Below are 8608 nucleotides of genomic sequence, written 5' to 3' on the forward strand. Positions count from 1 at the left end.
AGTGTCGAAGGGGTGTGATAGGGGAGGGGAAGAGTGTCGGAGGGGTGTGATAGGGGAAGGGAAGAGTGTCGGAGGGGTGTGATAGGGGAGGGGAAGAGTGTCGGAGGGGTGTGATAGGGGAGGGGAAGAGTGTCGGAGGAGTGTGATAAGGGAGGGGAAGTGTCGGAGGGGTGTGATAGGGGAGGGGAGGAGTGTCGGAGGTGTGTGATAGGGGAGGGGAAGAGTGTTGGAGGGGTGTGATAGAGGAGGATAGGAGTGTCGGAGGGGTGTGATAGGGGAGGGGAAGAGTGTTGGAGGGGTGTGATAGGGGAGGGGAGGAGTGTCGGAGGGGTGTGATAGGGGAGGGGAAGAGTGTCGGAGGGGTGTGATAGGGGAGAGGAAGAGTGTCGGAGGGGTGTGATAGGGGAGGGGAAGAGTGACGGAGGGGTGTGATAGGTGAGAGGAAGAGTGTCGGAGGGGTGTGATAGGGGAGGGGAGGAGTATCGGAGGGGTGTGATAGGGGAGGGGAAGAGTGTCGAAGGGGTGTGATAGGGGAGGGGAAGAGTGTCGGAGGGGTGTGATAGGGGAGGGGAGGAGTGTCGGAGGGGTGTGATAGGTGAGGGGAAGAGTGTCGGAGGGGTGTAATAGGGGAGGGGAGGAGTGTCGGAGGAGTGTGATAGGGGAGGGGAGGAGTGTCGGAGGGGTGTGATAGGGGAGGGGAGGAGTGTCAGAGAGGTGTGATAGGGAAGGGGAGGAGTGTCGTAGGGTCGTTATAAGGGAGAAAAAGAAAGTTGGAATGTTTTGATTAGTGGGCTAATGACCTCAAAGCTATGGAGCCCTCCATGATTATATGTCGGGAAAATAAATATGGGTGGAGGTATCTCTTATGTATAAGTTAAAAAAAAAGTAGTAGTAGTAGTAGTAGTAGTAGTAGTAGTAGTAGTAGTAGTAGTAGTAGTAGTAGTAGTAGTAGTAGTAGTAGTAGTAGTAGTAGTAGTAGTAGTAGTAGTAGTAGTAGCAGTAGTAGAAGTAGTAGTAGTAGTAGTAGTAGTAGTAGTAGTAGTAGTAGTAGTAGTAGTAGTAACAGTAGTAGTAGTAGTAGTAGTAGTAGTAGTAGTAGCAGCAGTAGTGGTGGTAGGAGTGGTGGTGGTGGTAGTAACTCGAACATCACCAAAGAGAGAAATATAAGTATGACTGACCTTTCTGTCGCGTCCTTGCATGGTAATTCTGGGCTGTTGTACTCTTGTGCCTGTGTGTTTGACTGTCCTTGTGCCACGACACTCTGCTGGACGGGAAAACGATCATTAATAAACAGTACCATTGAAGGATAGAGTTAGAAAAGTTGAGGAATGGATTGGATAAGGTGGTCATGACAGTAATGGTAAGGATGGTAATAATGATGATAATAATGAGGATAAAAATAATAATAATGATAATAATAATAATAATAATAATAATAATAATAATAATAATAATAATAATAATAATAATAATAAAAGTATTTACAGAACAGAAAACTAAATCACACACACACACACACACACACACACACACACACACACACACACACACACTGATGACAAACATACTAACGAAAAAACATGCTGACGAACAAATTTTCCTGTTGCTGCCAATGAAAAACAACAGTGACGAAAACAATGTAAAGGATCTGACTGCCTTTTACAGCGCCTAGGCAAACACTCCATGGCCTGCTGTGTCACTTTACATTATTCTTCTGTGACTTCCAATAAGTTATAACACACTGACTAAATTTAAAACAATAATAAAATAAACATCAAAAGTCTCCTAAGCCATACAAATACAACAGCTGCATCACCTACCATTTATGAATTTGACAATTAATTATAACATAGCCTACTCACTAAATCTCTCTCTCTCTCTCTCTCTCTCTCTCTCTCCAAAACAAGCTCGACCGCCACTTCCTTCAACTTAATATTCACTAAAGTAGTAATGCAAAGTCTTGGTGGCATTTGATTTAATACAGTTTCACCTAGACTGGGCAATAGTCTCTGTAAATCTATGTAAACACTTCAGTTCAAGGTTGGCGCGGTGCTCGTCGGGTCAAAGATGGCGCCCTTCAGCATTATGCAATAGTATTAATAGTTGTAGTGCTAGAAGTAGTAGTAATAGTAGTTGTTGTTGTTGTAGTGGGGGTACTAGTAGTAGTAGTAGTAGTTATATAAAAATAAAGTTGTAGTAGTAGTAACAGTAGTAGTAATAGTAGTAGTAGTAGTAGTAGTAGTAGTTTCATCAGTATACCAACAAAGCGGGAATTTTGATAGATGTGTCACCCTCGCATTCTTAGTTCGTGAATACGTGAAAATCAACTGTTGTAATAGACATTCAAGCAGATTTCTCAATAATATATTTCATGTTTATATGTAAAAAAAAAAAAAAAAAAAACAGCCGTTTGCTTCAATAATAATCTACCATACAAGCACACGAAAAGACAAGCTTGTATCAAATAGCTATATGGGTATAGATAGATAGATAGATAGATAGATAGACCCCGCGTACACCTCCCACCACGACCCGATTTGCCGTATCGTGATTAATTCGCCGAATGTTCGCCGAATATTCGGGGACATGTCCCCGAATAGTCTTGGCCATTCAGCGAAATGTCCGAATAGTCGGAGACATGTCGGCGACAAATTCGCCAACAAAATTAAAATTTTAACGGTCAAAATTCGGCGACAATTCGCCGGACACCGCGAATTGGACGCCGAATTGTCTGGGAGATGTCGGCGACATTTCGGCGACAATTCGACGTCCATTTTGCATTCGTGCACATTCGGCGAACGGCCGCGAATTTTTCATGCAACATGAAACTTTCGTGGCGGTCGTGACCAACTGTCAAAAGTCGCGCGGTGGACGCAGACATGTCCCCGAACGGCCAAGAACAGGCAAGAAAGATGCCGAACTTGTCCGCGACACAGGATGACTTGTATATTCGCACACATTCGTGAACCAAAATTTGGCAGTGTATTTGGGGCTTTAGGCCCCGTTTACACTGTGCCGACTCTGGGCCACGACTACCCCAAGTCTATATACACCAAGTCAAGTCATACGCAGGTTTGTGGGAGGAGACACGGCCGAGGCGTGGTTTATGCGTGACACTGCTTGGAGCCAAACTAGAGAATGTAGAAATAGGGATTTAGAGAAAACGAGGGAAGGCGTACTAATTTAAATCAATCACTTCAACATGCCCTCCCTCACACCCCACACCGCCGTTTGTAGTCACTGAAATTACAATCACGCAATAGCGCAATAAAAAGACATTTTTTTCATCAGTGGCTTGCCTGAACGCGTTGTGAAAGAAGGCGAGAATACACATCCAGAGTGCACATACGGCGCCAACTTTAGCCCATTTAAGCCGGGAATTAATGAAAGTTTGAATCTGATAACGAGGCTTTATATATGCATATTATCAACACAATTATGGCGATATGAACTCCAAATATGTAAATTCCTCTATTTTATTGAAGAAAATTTGGCGTTGCGCAAATGCAACGAGCGGCGTCCCTTCTGCAGTACATGTTGCGTAAATGCAACTACCGGCATACACATGATACCAATAACAAAACACTGAAGCATCAATGCGAATATACTAGAGAACAAAGTTACTTCCACATAAGAAAAAAATAAGATACATTTCTTGGTACAAAAAAAAAAGGAAATATGTAAACTACACTTTCTGTTGAAAAAAAGTAAAATAAAAAAAACATTTCGCTATAAAACAACGAAAACTTAGGATAACCTTGATAAAAACAAAGAAAAAATAGGATTCATCTGTTCATAAAAAAATGAACATCCGATCACATCCTGATAAGAATAAAACTAGGATATATTTTCACAGGATTATTCTGGCCTACATGGTATGATACTCTACTGAACACTTTTGGTGCACGTGTACTTTACATTTCTGACATAGTATATGTACACTGTCTGACTGTTACATAATTTGCAGCGACAACACCTGGAAGGATTCGTTTTTACAACGTGATGTCCAACGTTATCATACCGCATTTGCGCAGACACGCTTGCAGCACTGAGAATTGATCACAATCTTCCTGGATTATCTGGCTTTTTTCCATGGTTCTGAAGCCATTCAGTAGTAATGGCACGCGTGAATGATAACAAATCATCTTTCTAACCTCCCTCTCTTGCAAAAATCCAGGCATTTTTTACACATACGTTAATCATGTAACTGACAATTGGGAAGTACCACTTTTTTCCTCGAATGGAAGGCCGATACTGTGCAATGTTTTGAGCTAGTCTATCTACTCCACCCATTTTCTGATTATATTGATGAATGACATTTGCCATGGGAGCTTTCATCCGTTTCTTTTGAGAAGCAATATAACGTTCAGCCTTCACTATTGATGATACACCATATTCTGATGATGCAATAGTAACAATACCATTATCATGCCAGCGTGCTGCAATTATCTTTGATTCAGTATCACAAATATGTTCCAGAGATCCTCTTTGTAACTTCATAAACTTAGTAGGGTTACTGAATGGGCACTTTTCGATCCGTTTTTTTCTTAGCGTACCTGTAGCATCATGACCCATGCTCTTGATTTTTTTTCTAAAAGTTTGAGTGATGTGAAAATGTTATAAAAATAAAGGGATAACTTCTTTGTTGGATAATATTTTTGCATCACTTCAAAACCATCAAGAACAACTTTTCCACCAAGACCATAAAATGTGTCAGATTTATCTTTAGCGCCATCTTTGCCTTGGTAAACAGATATATCAAAGGCATAACCATTTGGATCAGCTGCTACCCATGCTTTATAGCCCCACCGCACAGGCTCTCCTCGAATGAACTGCTTAGCCGGGTGCCTTCCAAAATATGGTATCATTGACTCATCAATAGATAAGTTACCTGGTCCAAATACTTCCCCATACTTGAGAAAATTATCATTCAAGATTTCCAAGAGCGGACGGACTTTGGCATACTTATCATTTTTCGGCAGCTTTGTGTTGTCTGCGGCATGGAAAAACTTCATTATTTCATCAAAGCGATCCCGACGCCTGGAGCCAGCAATGAGCTCACTGTACACATCTGGTTGCTTCTGCCAGTACAATCTGCGACGTGGAACGCAGCAGTAACCTGACACCAACAAAATTCCTATGAAAGTTTTCATTTCATCACATGTTAAAGAAAATGAATGGAGTAACTTGGATACATTTTTATGAAGCACTACAATTTTTTTTAGAAACTGCACGAGAGGCAGCTTAAGGGCAAAAGTTAAAAACGACAACACAAAAAACGCTAAGCGCTGCTCAGGACAAAAAAAAAAAAAAAAAAAAGAACGAGAGGCCAGAAGAGACGTCACCCTCGGGTAGAGAGGTTGAGAGGTGCCTTGACACTCTCTTCAATGTGAAATCCTCTTGCATACAAACATGCAGATATACGGAGGCTATAAGAGGCCAGGCGTCCAACACATGGCATCTCTGAGGGTAGGCTATTCAACGAAGTTCCTTTCTATCTACATGTACACCTACCCTTTACCGGAAGTTTTCAGTTGTGTTTCCCCCAACTCTGTAGTGCCTGTTCAGGCGCGGCATCCAAGAAGCAGGTTGCTTTCCCGTTGATATTTAGCAACGTCCGATTAACCCACCGCTCTCAAGGCAACCAACTAACAACCTCCGTTCGGCGCGATCCAAAGAGAATGGCGGGGACTGGATGGTGGCGGTTGCTAACGCACTAAGCGTGTTCATTGGTGGGCGGGAGTGATACGTCACTGCTACTCACTGACTCGACGTCACACGCAAGACAGCCAATCACAAGAAGCCTTTCTCTTGAGGTTGTGGGAGTCACGCGGCATTATTTACAAGCCTTCAGACAGCGTCTCTTCACCACAGGCTACACTCACAAGTCCTGACAGCGCGTTTAACACCAGCAGTATGGCTACTGGACCATCTAAGAAGAAGCTTCGGCCACGGTTCAGCGATACGGAGATCCTAACACTGGTACAGGAGGTGGAGAGTCGGGCTGCTGTGATACGGGGGAAGCTGGACAGCAAAATCACTGCAGACAGGAAGAAAAAAGCCTGGGAGGAAGTAGCTGCATCAGTCAGTGCAGTCGGCCGAGCTTTCAGGACAGCGGAGGAGCTCGTGATTAATAACGGGAGGCGTTACGGAGGAGCAGCCCCCGGGGTACTTTACGGCACGTTAGGTTTGGTTAGATTAGTATAACCAAATGGGGTAAAGTACCCCTTTACCCATATTTCCTGCAAAATTTATCGTAGAGATGTTAAGATGTTGTTGTTTTTTTCTAAGGGGGATATAAAACTTTTTCATTCATATTTCTTTTCATCGGGTATTTTTGAAATAATTCTTCTGATGCAACCAAATGTCTGATTTATGAAAAGCACATTGATATCTAACAGGAAAAACTAGTTTCATGAAAAAAATCTGACCTTAGCAATAATAATACCCTTTTGGTTAATAACCAGACATTACCTAACCTAACCTGCCGTCAAGTACCACGGGGGCTGTCCCACTCTCATCTCCATTATTAATCATTCACTCATATTTTGACACTACCGGGTAGGAATTTTTCTTGACATGTTCCTGCCACTGGCTAATAACTTTATAAACCGTGGCGTACAGTCACTTTGCTGTAGTGACTTTCATCTTGACAGGCAGCCACACCTAAATGCCATGACTGACATTCAACATCATTTTATTCGCCCATTCACAAAAAAATCTACAGCCGTGACGTAGGTAACGTTATTTATGGGATTTCATATAACTATTTATTTCCACTTTATCAAAGGGAAAAAAAGCCAGAATTCTGAGGTGAAGATGTAATAAGTATATATGCATCACCAGAATAACACACATATTCTATACGTGATCACACTATCTTACCAGCAGTGTCTCCAATGACATTTTGGAAGGAGCCACTTGCAAATATCCTCAGGGCCTACAAAACCTGGAGTGGGTTAGTATCGCATGGCCACGATGGGTCCTCCTTTGCAGGTGAGGCTGCATCTCCTCGATCATCTGCTGCAAGGCATGCCGAGGGAAACGGTATTTGAGGATGAGATCGTTGTCAGTTAATGCCTGGGGGTCAAGGCGATTCCGAAAACGTCTCTCCCTCCTCATTGCACGTGCAAAGATTATTTCCATCTTGGCGCTACTCTATTGTCAGTCTGCAACAAAATATTGTGGTGACTGCGTGCGCGTCTCCAACGGCACATTTACCTCCTCATCCTCACTGTATTTTTCGATGTTTCATGAAAAATTTCACTTTATGCATCACAAAATCATACTCCCTTGGTGGTAAGGCTTGCAAACCGTTAATATCAGGTTATTTTGTGCACATATGTATTTTGGAAGGAGCATAACAACCCCTTAACACCATATCGGGAGGTGATGTTATTAGCAACCCGTTAGCGCCGCGCTAGCAACCCGCTAACGCCCTCCTCCGCGACTTTGGATACCAAATTCTGGCCAGGCGGTTGCTATCTGGCTGCTTTCGCGTTGTTAGGCTTCTTGGATGCCGGCCCAGTGTGTTCGACGCCTCCACCTCCTGGATCGTGGAGGCCTAGCTGTTTTCCCCCTAGCCCCCCCCAGAAATTACGACCTTGGGGTGGCCTGCAAACACTCCACCCTAGAGAAAGCTGCTGGGTGGAGTACAAAAAGGATGGGATACAGAGCAGGGCCCTGTGCAAAGACTGAAGAATGCATGTCAACCACAGTAGAGACAGCGTGACCTCAAAGGAAACTGAAGATGAAAGTACAGAGAGAAGGACGGAATCCGTAGGATGGTAGTTTAGGAAGCAGATATATCCCCTATGGTTTTCCTTATAAGACATCTTGTAGGATGACAGTATCAGACATAGTATTATTTCAGGAGTGGGGGCTGTAAATTGCAGCGGGACAGGCCTGATAGTCATGTGGTGAGTGCCAATACTAATAGTACCTAGTGGATGAGTGGAACAGGCCTAGCAGTCATGTGGTGAGTGCCAATACTAATAGTAGTGGATGAGTGGAACAGGCTTGGCAGTCATGTGGTGAGTGCCAATACTGACAGAGTAGTGAATAAATGGAACAGGCCTGGCAAGTCATGTGGTGAGTGCCAATACTAACAGAGTGGTGGACGAGTGGAACAGGCCTGGCAAGTCATGTGGTGAGTGCCAATACTAACAGAGTGGTGGACGAGTGGAACAGGCCTGGCAAGTCATGTGGTGAGTGCCAATATTAACAGAGTGGTGGATGAGTGGAACAGGCCTGGCAAGTCATGTGGTGAGTGCCAATACTAACAGAGTGGTGGATGAGTGGAACAGGCCTGGCAAGTCATGTGGTGAGTGCCAATACTAACAGAGTGGTGGATGAGTGGAACAGGCCTGGCAAGTCATGTGGTGAGTGCCAATACTAACAGAGTGGTGGATGAGTGGAACAAGCCTGGCAGTCAAGTGGTGAGTGCCACTACTAACAGAGTGGTGAATGAATGGAACAGGCCTGGCAGTCATGTGGTGAGTGCCAATACTAACAGAGTGGTGGATGAGTGGAACAGGCCTGACAGTCATGTGGTGAGTGCCAATACTAACAGAGTGGTGGATGAGTGGAACAGGCCTGGCAGTCATGT

This window comes from Eriocheir sinensis, unplaced genomic scaffold, assembly GCF_024679095.1.
Source record: "Eriocheir sinensis breed Jianghai 21 unplaced genomic scaffold, ASM2467909v1 Scaffold1041, whole genome shotgun sequence".
In the NCBI taxonomy this organism is placed as follows: domain Eukaryota; kingdom Metazoa; phylum Arthropoda; class Malacostraca; order Decapoda; family Varunidae; genus Eriocheir; species Eriocheir sinensis.